The sequence below is a fragment of the Leucopleurus acutus genome (assembly GCF_964270905.1).
Source record: "Leucopleurus acutus genome assembly, chromosome: 10".
NCBI classification, from domain to species: domain Eukaryota; kingdom Metazoa; phylum Chordata; class Mammalia; order Artiodactyla; family Delphinidae; genus Leucopleurus; species Leucopleurus acutus.
In genome coordinates this window covers 33,215,662-33,242,673 of record NC_139153.1, presented here as the reverse complement: position 1 = coordinate 33,242,673, position 27,012 = coordinate 33,215,662, and the positions used below count along the sequence as shown (strand labels likewise).

Below are 27,012 nucleotides of genomic sequence, written 5' to 3'. Positions count from 1 at the left end.
ACTCATGACACTTAGTAACTGTGGTAGTGGGCAAATCCCTAGCCTCTTCAAGCTCTGTTATCCTCATCTATAATGTGGAATGATGGTGTCTGCCCCCTGAGCTTGTTATGAGGGTGAAATGAGATAATCCATGTAAATACATATTAAATCCATATTAAATATAAAGCATTAACATACTGCCTGACTCCTTATAAGGATTCAATACCTGTAGGTTATGATTATTAGTTTTATTACTGTTGGCTCATGATCACTGAGGAAATTCTGAAGAACATGCAGCTCTGAAAGAAGAGCTGAAAGAGAACGCTGAGCAATAAAACTACTGGGAAGGGTGGATGGTCTAGGTGACACCTTGACAAGGGGTTAACTCACTTGGCAGAAATTTATTTCAACATGTGTGCACGTGTGCATGCATCTGCAAAGATGTGCATGTGTGCCAATTCTGGCATATTTGCCAAAAACTCCACCACATTATCATCATGCCTTGTGAACCTAACCAGACTGGGGAGTCTATCACAGAACAACTGTCAAGTTAAAATTGGATCCTCGCTGTCCAAATGGAGGCAGTTTTTTAATTTCCTTTTCCCTTCTCCACTTCTCCTTAACCTCCCACAAATGAACACACTTACCCAAGCCAAGAATATACAGCTCAGAAATGAGATCAGGAAAAAAATTAAAATGAAAAACAAAAACCTAGGAAAATAAGCATATCAGAGAAAGTAATCAAAGAGTAGCACCACTTGATTATTCACACAATTGACACTATGATCTGCCCTGCACCAGATACTCTATCAACTGCTGTGTTGTTGTCTCTAATCTGTACAACCAACGTGCAAAGTATATATTCTTACTCCCATTTCACAGATCAGGAAATCAAGGCTTTTACAGATGAAGTGACTTGCCCATGGCCATCTAGTTCATAAGTGGTCAGTCAGGATTTGAACCCTACCCTCTCTAGCAATAAAACTCTTCCAAATAGTCCCTGCCACTTCTCCAAGCTCTGTGGCAGGCATGGGGTCCTATATAAAGAAACTAAGCTTGGCTCTTGCCCTCAAGGAGCATATAGTCTAATGGGAAGGACAGAGGCAAGCAATGATGATACAGAGTAAGGCATGGTCTCCAGGGCTAAAAACAATGTGTCATAGGAGATCCAAGGAGAAAGGGACTCAATCCAGGAATGAAGAGGCAATGTAAGAGTTAGGTATTGAAGGATGAGTAAGAGTTTGCCAGTTAGAAAAGAGGGAAATGGGCATCCAGGCTTGGGGTAATCATGCAAACAGAAGCACAGAGATAGGAAAGATCCTTGCATGTTAGAGGTAGTAAGATGGGAGGTATCTGAGTGAGCTGTGAAGGAAAGGGAAACAGGCTAGAGAGGAAACGAGGCGCTGATAGAGAAAAGTTTGTCAGCCATGCTATAGAGTGTAGAGTGCATTCTGCAGCCAAATTACAGGCAGAAAGAGACCAGCAAAGCAGCTGTTGCCCCAGGACAGAGTATAGAAGGTGAAGACAGAGGACAATGGGGTGAAGGAAAGGCTCATTCATGGGTTAGAGATGGCGTGAGAGGTGAGGAGATCAAAGGCTGAAATGAAACACATGGAAGAAGAGATGATGCCTGCTCAAAGGAGTTCCATCCAGGGAAAAACAGCCCACAAGAGAAATAACAACAGTGCAGGATCCTTGATATTTAGGAAACAGAATTGAAAACAGAACAAGCCCATAGCATATTTGATTTGGTCTTAGACCAGTAAGAAAAAGGGAGAGAAAGTTTCAAAAGTGAAAGTGATGGAGATTAGCACAAGGTCTCCAACAGAGATCAACAGAACCCAAAATGTAAAAAGTAGGACTCAATCTTCTAGGTTTCAAGAGGAGCTTAACTAAAAGGAGTAAGAAATTGAAAGCAACAACAACAAAACGCAATGAGTCTGGTTTGGAGGTGAAGCCACTGTACCATTGGAGACATCAAAAAATGAACCAGCACCATCAGTTAGAGCAGACAATGGTCCAGCAAGCCAACCTGAGCAGTAGAGATGGTAACTATTGCTAAAGGGACAGAGGTCATGCCCACAGGGGTGGCTTTCTTCATTTTCCCCTGAGAAATGCATCATAAATCATATATAGATGGGGGGTATGGATGCAGAGTACAACCCAGGAAACACTAAGACCTGAAATGACAGCACAACTTCCTTGTTATTCTCAATATTGCTCCCATGATGCTGGCTGCAAGTCATGACTCACACTAGGGAATTAAGGGTTCTCCAAAAAAAATCTGTTTCAATTACACACACCACTTCCACAGAAAGGAAAGTGATATATTTCTATTGATGCAGACAGAACTTTAAAGCCCAACCAATCCTCTGTCTGGAGATTCAAGAGAGTTCAAATACGACAAAATAAAGACTAAATACCATATCTCCTGTCAAACAGAAAGAAGGACATTGGTCAACCAAAACCACGGCAAACACATGAAGAAAGATCCATGGACCAAGCTACCAGGGATTTTAAGTGTTAGAACTTCCAGGTTCCTTGGATACCATCCTGTTCAACTTCTTGGTTTATAGATTAGGAAGATAAAGACCCAAACAAGAAAAATACCCCAGCCTCTTATAGCACATTGGGAGGGGAGAGAGAGAGAGAGAGAGATGGAAGGAGGGAACAGGGGAGAGAAAGAGAGACAAAGAAACCAGGGCTTATCACAACTTCCATTGCAAGATGATGCTCTTCCCAGGGTCCAGAACCCAAGTCCTCAGATAAAGCAGCCATCCTCCCCTGAGGGTGGGCTCAAACCCCTCGAGACCAGAGATAAATCAGCCACACCCTCGTTCTGCAACACTCTGAATTAGTGATTTTGGTGATGAGTGGTGCTACTCCCAGAGCTTCTCCTGTTTTGTGAATATCTCCAGTGTGCCTTGAATTATTTTTTCTCCTATGAAAAGGCAGGAACAATAACATGCAAGTCTATTCAGAAGGGACAGTTAGCACTTCGTATCTGCAAGGAGCTTGACAGTTGGCTCTTCCTGACAGATGCCATCCTCCTCCCAGGAGAACATCTGTCCCACTGGAGTAGAGGAACCCTGCTCTGGAAGCTCTGTCCAAGAGCTGGGAGGAGGTTCCTCCTTATTTACTGTGCAGCCTTTCTTGGGGTTTTCAAGCCTGAGCTTCCTTGGTATCTTGAAAATCTGTCCAGAAATTGGCAGACACACCTAACAGAAGATGTAGTCCTTTCATAGTCTGGTCTCCTTTGGAAGAGGTAAACAGGATGGTTGCAATTTGTTTTTAGGATAGCCACATACAGAAACAGAGTGGTCATTCTATATGGCAGTATAATAAACATCATTTCTTCATGATATTTTTATGACACAGAGGGAAATAAAGAATTGAATCTGTGGATGGCGATACATTAAAGAGTAGAGTAACAATAGAGCATAATAGAAAGGACTATAATGAGAAGTAGATTAAAAGTGTAGGAATAAACTCCTGATGAAAAAAAATAGCCATAATTTTAAAACAAAAATAGATTTGCTGAATTTCAAATGGAACAAACCATCCACAGTATGAAAAATAAACACATGATACTTCAACCTTAGAAGTTAAGCCCTGGGGATGTCCCTGGTGGCGCAGTGGTTGAGAATCCGCCTGCCAATGCAGTGGACCTGGGTTCAAGCCCTGGTCTGGGAAAATCCCACATGCCGCGGAACAACTAAGCTCATGCACCGCAACGAAGAGTAGCCCCTCCGCTCACCGCAACTAGAGAAAGCCCGTGTGCGGCAACGAAGACCCAATGCAGCCAAAAATAAATAAATAAATAAATAAAGAGTCAATGGGAGCATCAAAGAGTGATCCCTTATAATAAAAAAAAGAAGAAGAAGTTAAGCCCTTGTTTTGAAATCAATTAATCAAGTACTCATGACTGCCGACTGGCACCAAACACTGTGGGATGTAAGAGAGGAAGGTAAAGCAGGCTTCTTATCCAAAGCAGTTTGAAACTCAAGTTGGTACAAGCAAGGTGCACACAACTGAATTAGTGAAAAAGAGAATTTATACAGTGTGAGGCAGAAGTCATTAGGCAATGACACTGCAACATCATGTGTTTCTTCCTGTCAAAGTAAGTCCCAGAGTGTCAGTTTTCTTTGTATTGAAAACAGGTGCAACTACACGACTTTTGCTTCACTTTAAATAGAAAAGCATTTTCTCTCTCAACGCAATTTAAAAACTAAAATTAGGCAATACTACAAATTAGTCTTCCAACCTTCAGTCCAGTATTTCTCAAAGTCCAGTAACCATCGGCATAGGAATCAACTGGGACACAGGTTTAAAATGCAGATGTCTTGGCTTCATCCAAGACCCACTGAGGGAGGACTTCTGAGGTGGGGCCCAGGAATATGCATTTTTATAAACACTGTGGGCAACTCTAATGTTTACTCAAGTTTGAGGACCGGGGCTTCCAAAATCGCCCTGTCTCAGGCCTCTTCCCTACCTGTGTCAGGGTGCATTTTCTGAAACAGAAACGTCATCATGTCATTCTCCTACTTAAAAAAGCAAAGAAAGAGAAAACGTTTGCTATTCCTTCTTTGCCTACAGAAGTAAACCCAAACTCCTCAGTGTGCTTTACAAAAATCAGCCCCCCTCCAATGTCTAGCCGCTGCCCAACCAGGAACATTTTCACAATATACTGTTAAACTAAAAAGTAGGCTCCAAAGCAATATGAACATCAGATACATGCTACAGCATGGATGAAACCTGGAAACAGTGTAAGTGAATAAGCAAAATACAGAACGACAAATATTGTATGATTCCACTTACATGAAATATCTAAAACATGAAAATGCATAGAGACAAAGTAGATTGGAGGTTACTGAAGGCTTGGAGGGAAAGGGAGTGCATATTTACTGCTTCATGGTTACAGAGTTTCTGTTTAGGGTAATAGAAAAGTTTGGGAAGGCTTCCCTGGTGGCTCAGCAGCTAAGAATCTGCCTGCCAATGCAGGAGACACGGGTTCGAGCCCTGGTCCAGGAAGATCCCACATGCCGCGGAGCAACTAAGCCCATGTGCCGCAACTATTGAGCCTGCACTCCAGAGCCTGCAAGTCACAACTACTAAGCCCGCGAGCCTAGAGCCCGTGCTCTGCAACAACAGAAGCCATCACAATGAGAAACCTGTGCACTGCAACAAAGAGTAGCCCCCACTCACCGCAACTAGAGAAAGCCCATGCACAGCGACGAAGACCCAACACAGCCAAAAATAAATAAATAAGTAAAATAAATTTAAAAAAAAAAAGTTTGGGAAATAGTGGTAGTGGTTGCCCAACATTGTACCTATAATTAACGCCATTGAATTATACACTTAAAAGTGGTTAAAATGGCAAATTTTATGTGATATATATTTACCATGATTTTGAAAAATTAATAATGTAATATACCAAACACCATTGAGTTGTACACTTTATATGCGTGAATGGTACTGTATGTAAACTATATCTCAATAAAGCTATTTAAAAATGTACATAAAATACCAGTGTGTGAGAAAGACAGGGGAGGATATACTCCTAATTACTAACAGGGATTAACTCTGGATGGCAAGATGCGGAAGGTTCTATTTTCTGAGCTTCTCTACATTTTCCCAAATTTTCATAATGAGCTTGTGTTGTATTGCCTTTGCAACCAGAAGAGAAAGAATAATTGTCATTTTAACGCTAAAAGTTTAAACAAGATAAAAGTAAGATATAAGCCGTGATCTTCTTGGGAGTCAAGGCACATGGTTGTGGAGTGTCAGAGAGGACCCCAGGCATCTAGGGCTGCCTACATTCTTCTTCACTGAGTGAGCCCCTGGTCACTTCCATGTGTCTGTTTATAATGCTGTGTCTTGGTGGCCAAAAGAGCTTAATAATGCAGCCAGGGGGCTTCCCTGGTGGCGCAGTGGTTGAGAGTCTGCCTGCCAATGCAGGGGACACGGGTTCGTGCCCCGGTCTGGGAAGATCCCACATGCCGCGGAGCGGCTGGACCCGTGAGCCATGGCCACTGAGCCTGCGCATCCGGAGCCTGTGCTCCGCAACAGGAGAGGCCACAACAGTGAGAGGCCCACGTACCGCAAAAAAATAAATAAATAAATAATAATGCAGCCAGGGACTCTGGAGGAAGACTGCCAGGATTTCACCACTCACTAAGCCCCTCTCAGAACCTCTATTTCCTCATCTGAGCAATGGAAATAATAATGGTACCTACTTCATAATGTTATCAAGAGAATAAATGAGCTAATTTACATGAAGTACATGAAACAACGTCTGACATCCAGTACTCTGACTTAAGTGTTTAGCTCACTAACAGCTGCAATCTTTTTTTTTTTTTTTTTTTTTTGCGGTACGCGGGCCTCTCACCGCCGTGGCCTCTCCCGTTGTGGAGCACAGGCTCCAGACGCGCAGGCCCAGCGGTCACGGCCCACGGGCCCAGCCGCTCCACGGCACGCGGGACCCTCCCAGACTGGGGCACGAACCCGCACCCCCCGCATTGGCAGGCGGACCCCCAACCACTGCACCACCAGGGAAGCCCTGCAATCTTTTTTTATTGCTGCTGTTGCTGTTACACTCATGTGTGTGAATATTTATTAACCATCCCCTTCTAGAGCAGGGATTGGCAAATTATGGCTCGAGGGCCAAATCTGACACATCACTCATTTTTGTATGGCTCATAAACTACATTTTTTAATGTTTAGAAAAAAATCAAGAAAAATGACATTTCATGACACACAAAAATTATTTAAAAATTCAGATTCCAGTGTCCATAAATACGGTTGTATTGGAACACAGCCATTCCTATAAATTTCCATATTATCTATGCCTGCTTTCATGTAGTTGCATGAACCATTCGGCCTGCAAAGCCTAAAATATCTGACCCTTTACAGAAAATGTTTGCTGACTCCCAGGTATGGAACACAGAAGGTCCCTTGTGCCTTGCTACTCTCCGCTTGTCAAGTCTGTATCGACATGATAAGTCAGCACTGGGTCTGAACACCACTCTCTCCGCATTGAGTTCCTTGGCTGTTTATTCTCTTTGGTAGCACCTAGGCTTTGGCATCAGTTCTTATTGGTTTGGAGGAATCAGATCATTCCTTTTCAACCCTTTTTGCTCTCTTTTGTCTTTCTGTTTCGTGTTGTACTATCTAAAAAGTGTTTGTCATAAAAAGAATCACAGTGTATAGAACACAGGCAATTTACGCACCCATCATAAAACAGGTCCTGATAAGCCTGCTGTTTGAGTCAGTCTCACAGACTGGTGATTTTGTGGTTCTCATCGGACCAGTGTCCGTTTGGACAAGCTTTTCTGTGAGTCACCAATAAAACCAGATAAAGTACTCCTTCCATCTCTAATTTTTCTCCTGAGAGTTTGGTTTTAATCCAGAAAGAGCATTCTCCCTGGTCTTCCTGCCAGCCGGGCAGAGATTGTCAGGTCTGTGTGTTTTTGTTGTTGGTTTGGATTTTTTTGTTTTTGTTTTTGTTTTTGCAGGTTGGGGTTTGTTTTTAATTGAGATATAACTGACATATAACATTATGTTAGTTTCAGATGTACAACATAATAATTCAGTATGCGTATATATTGCAAAATGGCCACCACAAAAGTCTAGTTAACATCTATCACCACACAGAGTTACAAATTATTTTTTCTTATGATGAGGACTTTTAAGATCTACTCTTAATATGTAATACAGTATAATTAACTATAATCACCATGCTATACATTACATCCCAGGACTTACTTATTTTATAGCTGGAAGTTTGTACCTTTTGACCCCCTTCACCATCTCAACCACCCCCCCACTCTGCCAACCACCAATCTATTCTCAGGTGTGCTTTTGACAGTAGCCAACCATCAGGTTGAGGGTCCAAGATGCTAAGTGGACAAGCATCACTTTCAATCAACTGTGGCCAGCTCTCATGGGGTCATCTAAGTCTAAGTCATCTCCTCCTCCAGGAAAAACTCCTGACTCTTATATGTTTACTCTCATATAATCCTAATTCTTGTACCTGTCTCACCTAATTTCACTAAAGACACCTTCAATGGACAGTCTAGAGAATATCTGATTAAATAAAATTGTTTTTTGAGAGGTGCCTTAGGGGAAAAAAGGGAGGAATAAGATTTCTCAGGCTCAATAAGCACCATTTTTTATTGACAGGCAGAAGGCGCCAAACAAAATTCTGATTCAAAAACTGCTTCACTAGGGCTTCCCTGGTGGCGCAGTGGTTGAGGGTCCGCCTGCCGATGCAGGGGACACGGGTTCGTGCCCCGGTCCGGGAAGATCCCACATGCCGCAGAGCGGCTGGGCCCATGAGCCATGGCCACTGAGCCTGCACGTCCGGAGCCTGTGCTCCGCAACGGGAGAGGCCACAGCAGTGAGAGGCCCGCATACCGAAAAAAAAAAAAAAAAAAAAAACTGCTTCACTAAAAGATTCTTTGGCCAAAGCTAATGAACAATTTAACAATCTCAAGCAACCGCAAACTAGACTCATTTCCCTAGTAAACACTCCTCCTCCTTGTCCTCCAGGTGCCTTCCCCTATGTCTAGTACCCCCTCATCCCCCTATCCTTCTGATCTCTCTCCTTCCACACCTTTGTCAACTTCTCTTCTCCTTTTCTCAGTCCAGGTCCTCCACCTTTTCTCAATGACTCTCCTAAGACTCCAAATGCCAGTTGTGTCTGAAGATCCATCCTGCCCATGATTCTGGCATTCAAGCAACTATAGAATTTAAACCTTGACCTGAGCTAAATGAATAACTATAATTAAGGATTTTCCTAAATCCAGATAAGACCAGCAACCATTGATAGAAGAATTCAGAATTCTTTTGAGTGCATATGACTCGGGTTACTAGACTTTTATCAATTGTACACATGTTTTCTAGAATCTAAATCCTGAATAGCAAAGGCTAATTGGACTGTCCCAGAAAAGGACCTACAGGATCTCTCTTTCCACAATAAACCTGAGAGTAAAAAAAAAAAAAAAGGCCTGAAAAGTAAGGCAAAATCTTCTAAAAGCCATAACCAAAACATTTCCGATAAAAGTAGATGGGACCATAATTCAATCATGCTGAGAAAAAATGAAAAGAAACTATAGGAGAGTTTTAGAATAGAATGAAAAATAATTTCCAACAATATTCAGGAGTTAAAGAAGGTGCTGATATAACAGTGGCTCTTTCACCTTGGCCAAAGGTACTCCCACTCGCCCTTATGGGCATGCGGTCCACTCCCTTGGGTTTACATTAGTTATTCTCCTATGAATCTGTATGTTTAGGGCTTTCATTCCAAACACTAGATTCTGTCTTGCTGCACATAGACATGGCAAGTATTGCAGTGTACCCAGCCCTATCACCCACAGGTTAAGGCCCCTTTCTTACAACATCTTCCTAAACAGCCTATTCATGATCTTGAGGAAATTTGTCAATTGAAAGAAACATGAGAGAAAAACTGCCCTTTAACCTTGTTGGAAGGGACATTATCAGGTACTGTTAACAACAAATCCAGCAGTGAAACTCCAAGGAGTCAACGCCTGGGGTCATGCTTCACAGCTAGAGAAGCAGAATTCCAAAGAACTACTCCAACATAGGGACCTCACATTGAAAATTGTCAGATATCCTCTAAAAGTAGCCAATTTTCAGAATAGACAGCTGACCCAAGACTTTTGGAACAAGCTGATGACCTCAGATAGAGGACAGTTTCCACTCAAGGCAATTCCTGTTTTGTTTTTCATCTGCCTCCTTCTAATCATTCTTCCCATTTTCTATAGATTCCTGATCGTTTCCACCCACAACAGCACCTTTTCTCTTTTCTTTCCTCTTCATAATAATTGTTAGGTCAGAAAACATTCACTCTTAGATTAACCCGAACAGTAGCCACTAGCTCAATCTTTTTTCTTTTTTTTTTTTTTTACCTCAATCTTAATGATTGCTAGATGCCCCATCCAACACTGGATACCCATGATATAATCCTTCAGGCAATTCCATTCTCATCAAATAAGACCATAGAGAATTACAGTCGATGGCATTTCCACTTAAATCTATGTGGCCAAATGACCTTAAATCAATCTGTGACTTTGCTAATGACCCTCTCTCCCAGAATAAAGAACTAATTATTACAATCTGTTCGTCAGAGCCTAGGTAATTCCACATTTGAAGTTAACACATTTCCTAGAGTAATGGTCCAAATGTCACCTGAAGGAGACTCTTAGAAATTCAAATATGTAACCCAGCTAATGTGATGCTTTGGCTCAGATCTCATGTTATAAACAACTCCTATTGTCCTATATATCCATGAGCACCTACTGAATACTACTCCTTTTTTTTTTTTGGTGGTACGCGGGCCTCTCACTGCTGTGGCCTCTCCCATCGCAGAGCACAGGCTCCGGACGCGCAGGCTCAGCGGCCATGGCTCACAGGCCCAGCCGCTCCACAGCATGCAGGATCCTCCCGGACCAGGGCACGAACCCGTGTCCCCTGCATCGGCAGGCGGACTCCCAACCACTGCGCCACCAGGGAAGCCCTGAATACTACTCCTTTTGCAGCCAAGATGCCTGATGCTATTTGCCTCAAACTAATACCTCACGTACTTCAGGAATAATAGTCCAAGACCTGTTCATGCACAGAGACTCCACTTCTATAATTCACCAAGGCTGGACATGAACTCCAAAATGAGGCCACCCTGGATTATTCAGGCACTCTACCAGGGGAAATGACTGACTCACTGTTTATGCAAACAATCAGAGCAATGTTTCCAATTATGGGAATCTTACAAACATAAATATCTGCAAGAAATTAATGACTAACTCTGGCAGAAGTTATTAATACTACCACTTTTGCCCTAGATGAATATGGATTAGTCTCAATTCATTGGCTCAAATAGTTATGGACGACTGCATTGCTCTACATTTCTTGTTGGCTAATCACGTGGTGTCTGTGCAATTGCTAATGCTGCCTGCTGGACTTGGATCAATGAAAAAAAAAAAGGTAGGATAGGCTAAACACAGCCCTCAGGAAACAGTTACTTGGCTCTCCAAGGTTGATCCTCATGGCCTATGGCATTCGTTCTTTTGGTCCGGGTTGAGCAGTTGGTGTACCTGGGTCTGAAGCACCTTACAGGCACTATTAATTATTCTCATTTTTGTCAAATGGTCAAATAACTGCCATGATGATACAACAACAAAAAGGTCAAGAAGATATTGCAACACTACAGTTGACTGTGGAGGGAACTGGATAATCTCTGACAAGTGAAGTTCTGGATCTCTAATCTGTCCTGAAATGGTCAACCACTCAAAAGCAAAAGAATGGTGAAAAGAGAGGACTGTGGGACTGAATATACAAATGAACATGGTCATGACAACAGAACTCTGACCCAAAAATCTGCTGCAACCAGCCTTCAACAGTCAGGATTTGGTCAATGACTGCTAGCTTACCTGTATTTCGGTCGTACTTCTAACTCAGGACCAATGAGAGGAAGCCAAATATTTTGCCCCAAAGCAATCACATAAGATGCCTTGCTTCTAGTTAGCCTGCTTGTCCATGCCAACTACCTACAATCAAACCTTATATACCTGAAAGCTCCCCTTTTATCACTAGAGAGCTTTCCCACTCTACCAACTGCCTCCAAGAGTTTCTGTCAAATGCAAGCGATGGTGGCTGCCTTCCTTGTTATAGCAGGCTCTGAATAAACAGCCTCTGTTCTCATTTGGGTGACCTTCATTTATTTCTACACTACACATACCCACACGCGCGCACGCGCACACACACACACACACACACACACACACACATATAGCAGGGCCATGTGGAATACTTCAGAAATCTCAGTAGCCATATAAAGAGCGTCACTCTTCAGTGAGGTAGCACATTCTCACCTCTCCACCCCACCGGCCAAAGGCTCAGGTGTAATTGCTACCACCTATCCAATATCCCCTTCCCAGGTAGGCAAACTTGCCTGACATCTTACCACTGCACCCAGACTCTGCTCAGAGATGGAGCTTCCTAACCATGTGCTATGGCACAGCCACAGATGGGTTACCAGTGTGGTAATAAGTCATTTATTCCCACACCACCATCCCAGCCAGGCATCTCCAGCCATGGGCAACTTCAGCTGCTCACTCTAGAGTGACACAGGCACATTACCATTTTCTGTGTTTGCCATGGCTTCAGAAAACTGGGAAGGTACGAAGGAGTTTCCATGCCACCCAGTCCTTGGATCTCCCATGCTGTATGCGAGCCTTTGCCCTGGGAAGGAATTTGAATGGACCTATGGAGGTTTGGCAAGATGCCCAAAATGAGAGGAGCATAAATGTGATGCTTTTGATGGGTAAGACAGTTACCAAGGAAATGAGTCGAAGACTTCTCTGGTTAGGAGGTGTTCCATGCTTTCAAATTCTGAGGACTATACAAGCTACAAGCTGCAGTATGACTCCAAACAGGTGAGACCCATAATATTCCCACATTCCCACTGATGGCAGGACATCCAAATTATACTGATTAACATTAGCAACATTAAATAATATTACTAAGGTTAATTATATCCTAACAATACATCTATCACTCAAAAAGCTTTCACTATATTCCAGGCACTATTATCAAATACTTAATATGTGTTTTCTCATTTAATCATCACGTCAGCTTGACGGTACAGGTTCTATTAATGAATCCATTGTATAGATGAGGAAGCTGAAGCTAACAACATTTGAGCAAGGTCACATAGCAGAACAGGAGCTAGAACTCAGCTATAATCTGTTAAACTTCATACCCTGAGCTACCAACCTCTAATTTACAAGGCTACATATAACCCAAATTTGACTAACCACATATTAGCAACTCAGGCATCACAGCTTAATATAAAGAAAAACAAACATGACAAGGGAGAGAAAATTCATCATTACTCAGCAACTGAAAATTAAATTTAATTTATATGAAGTCAGCTATTAATACTATGTCAATTCTAATTAGATACTTGTGTTGCACTTTGACAAATGTGTAATATAAATTCCTTTTAGTGTTTCAATTTACTGTAGTTTTAAAGTTGACTTTGCATCAGCAACTGCCTTCCAAATTATTTCAGATAACCACTAAAGTAATTTCATATATTGTAAGTCTATTTTATGCACCAGGGCAGCATTTCATCAGCATTTTTCAGCCTAATATTAATGGAAATTTAACTAATATATTTTAATCATAATGATCCCATAAAATTACACGGAAGTCACACTGAAATACTAACAACAACAAAAAAACTATATATCATACTAATAATTGTATGTTATTTCAGAAGAAGTAGATTCAATAACTTGCTATGTTAATACAGAGTCAATTTCTATCAACTAAAAAGAGGAAGAAATTTTAAAGTCATTTAGTCTATTCAACCTTAGGATTTGTTACTTCCTAAATTTGAGTATAGGGTATGAATAATTGGGGACATCACCATATCATGAAAGCATATTTAAGACTCAACAGGATATTAACTGCAGAGCTTTTCACCTTCCCCATCTCATTGTCCCCACCCTCCCAACTCTGTACTTCATGCAGACAGTAGCATATTGGTCTAAAGCAAGGGTCAGCAAAGTTTTTCTGTAAAGGGCCAGATACTAAATAGTTACTCTTTGTCAACCAGATAGTCTATTGCAACTACTCAACTCTGCCATGCCATTATAGCATGAAGCAGCCAGAGACAATGCTTAAATGAATGTGTCTACTGTATAAACCTTATTTTTAATTAAATTTTGTTAAATTTCATTTGTTTTTATTTTATAAACTTTATACAGATATTTGTATTTCAGGCAGATTTCATACACTCTGAAATATTATTCTTTGGATCTTTTCCAACCATTTAAAAATGAAAAATCTATTCTTGCTCATGGGCTATGTGAAAATAGGCAGTGGGACTGACTTGGCCCTTGGGTCCTAGTTTCCTGACTCCTGGTCTAAAGCAGAATTGCCCGGTTTCGGGTTTTCTAAATGATCACATCCTCAGTCAACTTTACACCTCTGTGCAGAGGTCATCCAGTATTTGTTTTCAAACAATAAACACAGCTAAAACTTAAGGTATGCCAGGCCATGTGTAAAGGGCTTTGAGTGGATCGTTTCATTAATTCCTCTCCTTAAGCTTAAAGGTAGGTTCCATCATTATCTCCATTTTATAGATGAGAAAACTCAGAGAAAGGTTAAGTAACTTTCCCAAGGTCATGAAACTGGCAAGACCTAAGCAATCTAACTCCAGGATCCCTGCTATCAGTACACCACTACTAAATGCCCGCCTAAAAATGTTTCTGTGAGGCAGGAGGCAGGAGGCAGGAGGCAGGAGGCGGGAGAAAAAAATAACAGTCAACCAGGAAACTTAATATGAAGAGTAACAAATAGGAGACATCAACAGAGCAGAGGTCACAACCACCAATACAATTAAAAAGTTCCTATTTCTACACTTCTTTTGAAAATGACTAGTCTGCTTTCTCTTTTATTTAATGGTGAACTGTCAGTTTCAATCTAACAATAGTTATCACTGAGGATGAAGAACTGGATTCTCCCAAAATATAACTGTGCATTTACTTAGTGTCCAAGGTCACCTTCATATTTTACCTTTTTCAGAATGGATGAAACCAGCCATTCCTGTGTGTTCTTCCTCAGTACTTGCATTAAGGGAGGAGAACCAGGATGCTCCCAAGGTTACCAGGTCATATCTGCCCATAAGACAAAGGAGATATAAGTAGTAATCTCCCACCAAAACCTTTCCCTCTGGGAAAGAGATTCCAAACACTCTTCCTTAAAAGAGTACACCACGACCCTGAAGGCAGGGCTAGGTGTGGGAAAGGGGCAAGAAAGGAAGAATGGAGGCAAGGGGAAGTGAGCTCTGGGGCCAAAGGGACTCCCAAAACATTGGATCTGAAGGAGTGGGAAGAGAGGTAAGAATCATGACTAAGGTTGGAGTCAGGCAAACAGGGTAGATCCAGGAGACCCAGCAGGAGGAAGAACTTGGCAACACATGTGTACTGAACATAATTTTGTGCCACAAACCTAAGCCTTAAGGACATAGCCAGACAAAGTCTCCAAGTCTCCATCCTCTGGGTTTACAGGCTATTGATGATGAAAGGCAGTCCACTAATGACAATAATGATAGAGAAACATAAAATGAGGAAACACTGAATCCAGTGGGAATATCAGTTTGGAGAGAACCATTAAGGAAGCTAGGTTAAGTAGCTTCTTAAAATGGTTCCCAATGATTCCTACCTCCTAGTACGCATGCCCTGTGTAATTCCCTCCCCTTGAATATGGGCTGCACCTACCAACTTGCTTCTATTGAACAGAATATACCAAAAGAGACGGGTTGTCATATCTGAGATTAGGTTATTAAAGACTGCAACTGCTGCCTTTTTTGCACCCTTTCTCTTTCTTCCTCTCCCTTACATATTCACTCTGAGGAAAGCCAGCTGCCATGTGTGAGCTGCCCAATGGAGAGGCCCAAGTGGCAAGGAACTGAGGACAGCCTCCTACAACAGCCCATAAGGAACTGAGGCCCCTCAGTCCAACGGCCTGCAAGGAGCTGAATCCTGCCAACAACAACCTCATGGGTGAGCTTGGAAGCAGATCCTTCCCAGTCAAACCTTCAGATGAGATTGCAGCCCCAGCTGGCACATTGATTGTAACCTGTTAGAGACTCTAAGCCAGAGGACTTATCTAAGCTGCTCCCAAATTTCTGACCCACAGAAAATGTGAGAAAATAATTATCATTGTTTAAAGCCACTAAGTTTTGGGGAAACTTGTTATATAGCAAAGGAAAACTAATACAGATACCAAACCAGGTTGCCCAGAAAATACCCACCTCACTCTTTCTTTCAAACTTCTCTTGTTCCCCACAAAAAACATACAGTTTATAGGGTTTTCACTACCAAGGTCCAGAAGCTCTGATATGGTAACACTGATAAAACAAATGGAAACCATCCCTCCCAATGGGTGAAGCTGAGCTGATTTCAACTATTCAGTAGAGAATCTCATTTGCTCTCGGAAATGACGTGAAAGAAGAAAGTCCTTCTTTTGCCAATGGGCTCGGTGTCAAGAGTGGGGCAGAGTAGAGGGATTCTAGTAGAACCAGAATGGCAGAAAAATGCAGTAAATAAAGAAGTCACAATAAACAGGAGGCTGTTTCTAAAATATCATTTAGGAAGCAACAGATCAACTGGTTTCCCCTAGATTTACTTTGTCAAGGGTACTTCAATGTTCCCACAGCACCCTGTATTTCTCCCATCAAATCCCTTAATACGCTAAACTGTAAATGAATTGTTTACTGTATATGCCAGGCAAATCAAGGTCAGTCTCAAAGGTCAGACTCAGGCATGACTGCATCCTCAGTGTCTAGTACAGTGCCTGCTGCCTGGTAAGAATTCAATATATTTTTGCCAAATGAGTAAAACATGATCTCACGTCTATGATAGGACATATGCACAGAAAAAGACCAGACAGGAATGCATCAAAACATAAACAATGATGACCACTAAATGGAAGAGTATAATCTTTATTCATTTTCTTTGATGAACTTGTCTGCATTTTCAAAAATGTCTTTAATGCAGAAACACCAGAGACCACCATAAAACAAATCTTTTAGACCTATGCAGTTTATTTTTATAATTTTATAATCTTGAGATTGCTGACCTAACTTTCCAAATTCAAAGACTTATTTATAATAGATTATCATCTCACTTGTCAATTTTTCAACCTGACAACTGAATTCTTAAGCACCATGTAGCAGCCTTCAAATATAAATTAAGAGATCAACACTTGCAGAGCAATGTTATGCATACAGTTACCATTGATTTTCATCTTTAAATAGAATTAATCACTTCACACCTTAGGCCTCAAGAAGGTATCAAATGGGAGAACACAATGTATTAAAAATAACCACATGAGAACCTTTGGATTGCACAGTACCTTGGCTCCAACCAGTCTTAACATGCACTGGAGTATCCGACCTACAAAACAAGATTACCCTCAAATGCAATCAATTAAGTAGAAAGCGATTTTGTGTGTGTGTGTGTGTAAACTACACATTTTTATTCTAAATCATGAGACTAAATCACAAAAGCAGCAGAGAACAGCAACTCAGTACTTTCTATCTTGGAAACAAAGGCAGCCACCTGAAATTACTCTCCATATATACTCGAGAATTATACAGATAGAAAATATTTCTTTCACATAATTCCAAATTTCAAAGAGAGCTCAAAATCATCCACGTGTCCCCAGTTTAGAACTTTACCGAATAAGCCAGTTGAAGCAAGCTCAGAGACAGGCTCCCATTCTTTCCTAGTCATGACTATACCCGCAGTGTGCCAGTAACAGTTATGGGACATCTCCACAGCAACAGGGCACTCTGATTCTGGCAGACACACCTCCATTAAAGAAGTCTTGGATTAACAGATATAAACTACTATGTATGAAAAAGATAAGCAAGGATATACTGTATAGCACAGGGAATTATAGCCATTATTTTGTAATAACCTATAATATAGTATAATCTGCAAAAATACTGAACCATTATACTGTACACACTGAAACTAGCATAATACTGTAAATCAACTATGCTTCAGTTTAAAAAAAAACGAAGTTTTGTCTCATAGGTTAGTCCTGCACAGTGCAATGGAAATATAACATAAGCTACATATTAATTTTACATTTTCCAGTAGCCACAAGTTAAAAATGTAAAAACAAACAGGTGAAATTAATTTCAATAATATATCTCATTTAACCCAGTATATCAAAAATAATATAATTTCAGCATGTAACCAGTATTAAAAACTGCTGACATACTTTACAATCCTTTTTTTTTTTTTGTACTCAGCATGTCACACTTAAAGCACATCCCAATTCAGACAGCCCACATTTCAAAGCAGCATCTGCATTGGACAGTGCAGGGTTTGTGCACTTCTCCTATCTCATTACTCAGTAGAGACGTTTTTGTGTTGTTTATTACTCACCAAGATAGCCCATCTCTCATGAATTTAAACAAAAGTCCAACCACATAGAGACGAAAAAGAAAAATAACCTGGTGTACTTTCTATTCGCTCATGAAATAATATATACCAAGTACCTTCTTTGTGTCAGGTACTGAGCCAAGAGCTTTACATAGCTCATTTCATTTAATGCTCACAACAACCCTGTGAGAAGGTACAACATAATCCCTGTTTTACAGACGAGAAAACTGAGACACAGAAAATTATTCTGCCTAAGGCACACTTCTAGCCCTGGTGGTGCTTGGATTTCAACCCAAGGAAGCTGACTCTAGAACATACACTCTTACCCACCACACTTACTCAACAATAAGGAGCAAAGAAGGACAGGAGATAAATAATTAAGAAATCTTAGTCTGATTTGAGTGTGCATATCAGAAGACACTTGGGGAAGAATTTGAAAAGGCTGGGACAGAAATCCAGGCTTGAGGTACGAAGGGAAATTCACCTACCCAGGTAAGGAAGGGATGAGAGCAAGAAACATGTTCAGGGGAAAAACACTGGCAACCAACTGAAAATTTTTGTGTCAACAAATGATGATGATGATGATGATGATGATAAGAACTAACATTTTTGGAGCCTTTTCCCCAAGCCAGGCATTGTGTTAAACTCAGGGTTTCTCAACTCCAGCACTATTGACATTTGGGGCCAAATAATGGCTGTGGGGGCCTGTCCTGCACATCACAGGATGTTTAGCAGCATCCCTGGCCTCTACTCACTAGAGATGAATAACAGTCCTCCACCCCTACCAGGTGTGTCAATCAAAAATGTCTTAAGACATTGCCAAATGTCCCCCTAGGAGGCAAAACTGCCCCCCCCCACGTTGATGAACCCCTGTACTAAGTGCTACACATTCATTATCTCATTTATTCTTCACAGTAGCACTACAGGAAGCAACATTATTGCCCTCATTTTACAGATGAGAAAACTGAGGGTCTGGTTGGGCAGCCTACCAGAGAGGTCCCACCACTAATAAATGAAAGAGCTAGGACTGGAATCCAGGTTTGTCTGATTCTAAAGCATATTTTTACTGCTGGTCAATACAATTTCCCCTTCCATCTCTGATCCATTCAGGGATTTGCATGTTTTCCCACTCCCTCATCTGATTCCAAAGAGGAATGTAAATAAAACGACAGCTTGCAGCTGTCCCCTTTTGTCTTGTGCTCTTTTAACTCTATTTGCACCCATGTTTTCATAGTTAATCACCTTTCAGGAAATAGGTATAGTATGAATGAACAAATAAATGTTTAAAGGCATGAATACATGCTTATGGAGAATGTGTCCTCATGTTCTTAATACAAACATCTAACCAACTGCAATTAAAAGCCACAAATGTTTTTATATGGAAATTAAACTATCAGCATATCACCTTTGATATAAAGTGAGATGTGACTAAAAATGTAAACTTCACAAATGGAGCTAAAGTTCAAATTGCTCCGAGTTGTAAATTTGTTCTTGAAATATTAAACACATGGGAAACAGAAGCTAATTATTTTGTCCTATTTTGGTATGTGAAAATTACTTATAATCTGACTGTTAAACAATTCAAAACTTATTTTAAATGATAATTGACTATCAAACTAGGCCAATTTATACCTACAATCCCTCTGAAACCACCTAGAAACTGGGACAACAGCAGAAGAAAAGAAAAACACTTCCATGTGTGTCAATTTCTTTCTGTTTCTTAACCATCAGTCCCCAAGGCTAAAAAGAGAGAAAATCAAGAGAAACGTTTAACTAAACACAACCAATTAAAAAGGAAGCACTTTTCAAGCACTGAAAGTTTTGCGTGATTTGGTTTGACTATGTCAAGGAAAATCCCACGACTCTCACGCTTAAAACAAGCCATTATTCCAATGTTGCTCACAGGGGATTTTCTTTAAAAAAAAAAAAAAAAAGGAAATTTCTTCTAACCAACTCATCGTCAATATTTTTAAAGAACTGTATGAACTGTTTAAAGCCTTCATCCTATCCCAATGAAGGAAAGAAGATCTGTATTCATACTAATCTTTGTAAATGTGTTGGCCAGTTGCAGAAAATAGATTCAATAGCCGATTCTTCTTAGTGCCTCAAAGTTGAGTAGGGGAGAGGAGAAGATGGTGAAGGGGAGAGAAAAGGAGGACAGGGAAGCAGAGGAAAAAATGAGAAGGGAAGAGAATTTTAAGGAAAAGAAAAGGAAGGGAAAAAAAGAAAAAACTGCCAAAGTGACCTCTTCTGATGGCTTATGTGGGACTCTAATCTCCCACAGCTCTATATCCCCTCATCTGAATACATCTCTTTCCCCCGTCAAACACTCAAAATTACTTCACTGTGCATTCTGTAATCCAGGGTCTTCAAAAGCAGAGAACCCCTATACCCTCAACCTCTTTAGAGTAATAAGTCCTTTCCTGATTTAATCTATTCATCTTCCTACCCTCCTTAGCAAATACTTCATAACTTCTCCTTCTTTAAAGTTCCACCAACTCCTTCCCCAATCCTCACTTTCAGCTGGTGGCCTTCCTACCCATCTCACCCAGAAAACAGAAGATGCAGAAGAGAACTTCTTTGACCTGCTGCCACCTCAATAACCCATGAACTTGCAACTGTCTCTACCATCTCTCCTATAACGCTGGATATCATGTCCACATACCTATCTATGGCAGCCCCTCCTTTTGTGTACCAGATCCCATCCCCTCTCTCCTACTTGAGGACGTCACTCCAGTGGTGCCGTCTGTACCAAGTCATATCCATCAGCAAATATACTGTCATGCCTTTTATCTCAGAAACACCCTCTCTTGATCCCTACTGACTCCTCCACCTGCTGTCCCATTTATCTACATTCTCCCTTTCAGCAGAACTTCTTTAAAAAGTTGTCTAGCGGCTTCCCTGGTGGCGCAGTGGTTGGGAGTCCGCCTGCCGATGCAGGGGACGCGGGCTCGTGCCCCAGTCCGGGAGGATCCCGCATGCCGCGGAGTGGCTGGGCCTGTGAGCCATGGCCGCTGGGCCTGCGCATCCGGAGCCTGTGCTCCGCAGCGGGAGAGGCCACAGCGGGGAGAGGCCACAGCGGTGAGAGGCCCGCGTACCGCAAAAAAAAAAAAAAAAAAAAAAAAAAGTTGTCTAAGGTTATGGCCTCCAATTAGAATCAAACTCTCCCCCTACCACCATTTCTCCAAAAGAGTTCTTAACCATACTGAGGTCATCAGTGACCTTGATAAGACCAATGGTCAATTCTCAGTTCTCATAGTACCTGATCTACCTGAAGTATTTGAAACAACTGATAATGCCCTGCCTGTGAATACTTTTCTTCACTTGACCTCAAGGATACAATATTCTCTTGCTTCATTCTACTTCATCAACTTGACCTCTTACTGTTGGACTGTCACTGGGCTCAGTCCTTGGCCATCCTCTCTTCTCTATTTATACTACGTACTTTATATTATACCCACCCTCTTGACGATCTGATCCATACTTCTGCTGATCAGTCCTAAATTTATGTATTTTGTCTGGATATGTCTCCCCTGAATTCTAAACTTACAGAGCCCACTGACTAATCATTTCCACTTGGATGTCTAATAGACATCCCAAACTTCAGATAGTCAAAGCCAAATCCCTGGTTTTACCTTCCAAGCCTGTTCCCCTAAAACTTTCTCCTCAGTAAATGGAAACTCCATCCTACCAATTGCCCAGGCCCCAAACCTTAGAATCACTCTCAGTTCTTCTCTCTCTCCCATCCCATATTTAATCTATTGGTAAATCCACTCAGTTTTATCATCAAATACATCCAGAATCTGACCACTTCCCACCATATCACTGCTACCATCCTGGTCCAAGCACCAACCTCTCTCACCCAGACTACAGTATTTGCCTCCAGTCTTCCTGCCTCTTCCATTGCCCTCCTATGGTTTGTTCTCAACACAGCAGCCAGAGGAATTCTGTTAAAACATCCCATCACTCTTCTATTCAAGAAATCCTCTAGTGGAGGATAGAGCAAAATTCAAGTCCCTAAAATGGACAACAAAGCCCTCCACAATCTGGCATCTTTCACTCTACCTCTGTTTTATTCTTCTCATACCACTAATCCCCCGTCTCCACATCCCATATATTCTACTTTGTTGTTGCTGTTTATTGTCTGCTCCACTTACACGTAAGCTCCAAGAAGGCAAGAGTTTTGTCTGTTTTTGTTTACTTCTATATTCCTAACATCTAGAACAGTTCCTGGCACATAGTGGATATTCAACAAAATATGCTGAATAAATGGAAGTATGAGAGCAAGAAAAGCAACAAATCACATCTGAGGACTAGAAAGTTCATCTCATTTCTGTCATGTCCCTAGTTTCTTTTTATTATTATTATTATAAAATATATATAACATAAAATTTACCATTTTAAGTGTACAGTTCAAAGACACTAAGTACATTCACATTATTGTGTAACCATCACCACCATCCATCTCCAGAACTTTTTTCATCTTCCCCAACTGAAACTCCCTACTCATTAAACAATAATTCCCCATTCCTCCCTCCCCCGCAGCCCATGGCAACCACCATTCTACTCTCCGTTTCCATGATTTTGACTACTCTAGATATCTCATATAAGTGGAATCATACAGTATTAGTCGTTTAGTGACTGGCTTATTTCACTTAGCATGCCTTCAAGGTTCATACATGTTATATACAGCATGTGTCAGAATCTCCTTCCTTTTTAAGGCTGAATAATATTCCACTATATGTATACACCACATTTTGTTTATCCATTCATCCATCAATGGACATGTGGATTGCTTGCACATTTTGGCTATTATACTAATGCTGCCATGAACATAAGTGTACAAACATTTGAGTCTCTGCTTTCAATTCTTTCAAAAATAGTAATTCTATTTTTCATTTTTTGAGGAACCATCATTCTGTTTTCCATAGCAGCTGTATCATTTTACATTCCTTCCAGCAATGCACAAGGGTTCCAATTTCTCCATATACTTATGAACACATTATTTTCTGTTTTTTTTTTTAATAATGGCCATCCAAATGGGTCTGAGGTAACAGCTCATTGTGATTTTGATTTGTATTTCCCTAATGAATACTGATGTTTAGCATCTTTTCATATGCTTATTGGCCACCTGTGTATCTTCTTTAGAGAAATGTCTATTCAAGTTGTTTGCCCATTTTTTAATCAGCTTGCTTGAGTTTTTTGTTGTTGATTTGTAGGACTTCTTTATATGTTCTAGATATTACCCCTTATCAAATATACAATTTGCAAATAGTTTCTCCCCATTCTGTGGTTGCCTTTTCACTCTGTTGACAGCATCCTATAATGCACAAAAGTTTTGAATTTTGATGTAATCCAGTTTATCTATTTTTCCCTTTGTTGCCTATGCTTTTGGTGTCCTGTCCAAGAAACCACTGCCAAGTCCAACATCATCAAGATTTTCCCCTATTTTTTAAGTGTTTTTTAGTTTTAGCTCTTAAGTCTTTGATCCATTTTGAGTTAATTTTTTTATATAGGGTAAGGTAAGGATCCAATTTCATTTTTTGCATGTGGATATGCAGTTTTTGCAGTGCCATTTGTTGCAAAGACTGTCCTTTCCCCCATCAAATGGTCTTAGCACCCTTGCAGAAAAGTATTTGACTATATGTGAGGGTTTATTTCTGGACTATCACTTATATCTTTGGGCAAGTCTCCTGACCTCTCCAACTTTAATTCCCCCAAATGTAAAATGAATAGATACCACCAGTAGGATGGTAGATACGTACCACACATGCCACATTCCTGCAAACAAAGCCCAAGACAGACATCACTAACCAATCATAGCACTCTTTCCCATAAGTTCAGTTATATTATCAGACTCCTTCTCAAAAAGGAAGTTTAGGCAGCCCCTAACAGGCAAAGTTGGCATGCTAGTTGAAACGTGAAGCCATCCTGGATAGAGAATATCTAAGGTCCTTATCAACCATACAGTTATCTGTGACTGCAAAACACAGCCAAAATCCTTCTACACAACACCCTAAGTCCACCCAGCACTGGCAAAGAATAATTTCCCCAACCATCACGTGTATCTAAATGCACCATATTTGAGCAACCAGTGGGGAAAAAAAATCAACATAGTGAGTAGTTTATAAAGGCTTTACAGGTCACATGCCAAATCTTTTCTGTAATATTGAAATCTTTACATAAAAATCTCCACATGGTTATTTCATCTACATTGGGACACCTCCTCTATCGATGGGAAACTCACTACTTTCACAAGAATCCCACTGCATTTTTTTAAAGCATTGGGTACTAGGAAAATCCATACACATATGTGTTCTTTTAAAATGCTTTGCTCTTTTCACTTTATTATATTCATTTGGGTCCCTTCAAGAAGACTCTCTAAAGGCACCAAGACTAGGGAACTACCTACCAAGAATGAGACCACTGGGGCTTCCCTGGTGGCACAGTGGTTAGGAATCTGCCTGCCAATGCAGGTGACACGGGTTCCAGCCCTGGTCCGGGAGGCTCCCACATGCCATGGAGCAATTGAGCCCATAAGCCACAACTACTGAGCCTGCGCTCTGGAGCCCACGAGCCACAACTACTGAGCCCGAGTGCCACAACTACTGAGCCTGCACTCTAGAGCTCGCATGTCACAAATACCAAGCCTGTGTGCCACAACTACTGAAGCCGGCGCACCTAGAGTCCGTGCGCTGCAACAAGAGAAGCCACTGCAATGAGAAGCCCGCACAAGACCCAACGCAACCAAAAATAAAAATTAAAAATAAATAAATTTATTTAAAAAAAAGAATGAGACCACTATAAAAGGAATAAGAACTTTATTTACAGCTAAATGGCCTGAGCTGCAGATTAGATAGAGTATGAGATATAACTTGGTTCCTGGGGTATCCAGTGTAAACTTGGATCTTTCCAGAAGGGAAACTATCTTAAATTAATGATAGATATATGGCCTCAAAGTCATCTCAGTTTGGGACAACGCAAAGAAAGAACGGAAAGTGCTGTTATTATGAATAAAGAGAAGACTTCAAACTCCCTCTCTAGAGCGAACACAGCTCTACAAAAATTAGAGATCCCGTGGAAATGATTATGAAAACACTGAAACAAAGGTTTGTATCTACACCCTGAAACCCCAGATCACTTGGTAGGGAAGTGACTAAAGGTGGAAAGTCAAGAGAGACTCAATACTCAGTAACAGCAAAAAACAAGGTGTCAATGTCAAAATACTCTAGATTAAATTAAATATTAACAATAGTTAAGTCAGAGTGAAACACCTCAGCATCCCAGATTTCTCTGACTCTTGTTCATGATACGATGGTTACAGAGATTGGCTCTGATTACACTTTTCTCGTAGTTAATTCTGATAGAAAGAACTGGATCATGGAATTATCCCCACAACTTCCCAATCCTGACACTCATCTAAATCTTCTTGAAAGCATTTAAAAGTATAGGCTCCACCCAGACACACTAAATCCGAATCTCTACAGTTGGTTTTTGTTATCTGGGCTTTTTTGTTGTTGTTTTTTTAAGTTCCCCCAAGGTGATGCTGATAATAAGTGGAACTGAGGACCTGTTGGTCAAGACCCCACGACTCTACTGGCTTTCTGTGCTGGACAGACAGCATTAACAATTGGCTCTGCCAATGAACAAGGCACCATGGTCATTGGGAAACAGCTACTGTTACCAAAGACAATGAATTGCTAGACCACATAGAAACTTGGAGAAGTGCATAAAATAAGATGCTAATTATAAAGCAAACACCAAATATGGCATTATATGTAACTTAAGATTTGGCTAGGCAAAATAATAGATACAACAGAAGCTCTCTCATCAAACACGAATAGCATATAAAGATGATCACAACTGAGCATGAAGCCTTTTGTTGATAGCAAGGAGTTGCCTGGAACAACCTGTAAGAGGGATTCAGGTGGTTTTTCAAGTGTTCCCCTGTCACAGATATCCCTTAGACGAAGAGATCTGCCATATTCTCCCCTCACTGTAGCATTTCTACTTCAGTTTAAGAGCAACAGAAACCCAGCTGCAATGGTCACAACCAATAGGGCTTTGTTTTTCTTCACAAAATAAGAAGCCTGTGCCACTAAATGATGCCATCTAAGACCCATATTCTTTCAGTCTTTCGTTATTCTTATTTTCATACTTGCATCACGATAGCAAAACAGCCACTTCAGCTCCAGGCATCGCATTCACATTCAAAGCAAGAGGAAGGGGAAAAGGAGTCACCGGCTTTCCCAAAGCCCCTCTCCAGCCAAGTTCCTCTATGTCTGAGTAGTCCATGGGTTACATGACCACATGTATATATGAGGGACCCTGGAAAATTAAAAATCTATCAAAGGAAGTAGGATTGTCCTGATCGGTTTTTATTAAATCATGGTTCATCTTCTGGGCCTGGCTATATTGCTGATCCAAACAAAATTAGACTCTGTTATCAAGAAAGATGGTGAGTAACAGCTGTTGGGTAGAAAATAGTATCTACCACAACTTTCCTGACTCAATTTTGTAAATAAATGTCCCAACAACAAAAGAAATGACATGCTTTGCTTTAATATAATCCCATAGTTTTTGAAGAACTATGATGGGCCAACCATTATGCTCGTCACATCAGGGGCTAGAGTTAAATCAGACAATGACTATATCTGGAACTTACCAATTGAGACAGTCAAGCCAGAAGATAAGGCAACCAGAACTGAGGCCATCAGGATGTAAGAATATATACTATTAAAAAGGTACCAAAAATGTGCTATAGTGAAACAGCATCTACAGAAAATTCACCAATCTAAGAATTTAATAGCTAAAGTATTTTAAAATTTTAGCTACATTATAAATACAGACATTAAGGAATGTCAACTTTGAAAATGCAAAAATGCTGTGAATTGAAATCATTTACAGTTACTGTGAAAGTATTTAGCAATGTGTTATTATTATTATAGAGCCCCATAAAAACATACAAGATCTCTGTTACAAAAGTCAACAGTTTGGCCTTTGTCTAATTTTGCCTAAGCCTTAAGCATTCTCATCATATCATGGGTAT

General features: G+C 40.7%; 2 protein-coding genes across 2 annotated transcripts in view; both read right to left on the bottom strand.

Annotated features, from left to right (window-relative positions):
* Positions 1-27,012, bottom strand: part of ARF4 (ARF GTPase 4) — a 1,077,785-nt gene that overhangs the window by 20,467 nt on the left and 1,030,306 nt on the right. The window lies entirely within an intron of this gene.
* ERC2 (ELKS/RAB6-interacting/CAST family member 2) overlaps positions 1-27,012 on the bottom strand; it is a gene marked incomplete at both ends in the record, with an annotated part of 834,864 nt that overhangs the window by 759,613 nt on the left and 48,239 nt on the right. The window lies entirely within an intron of this gene.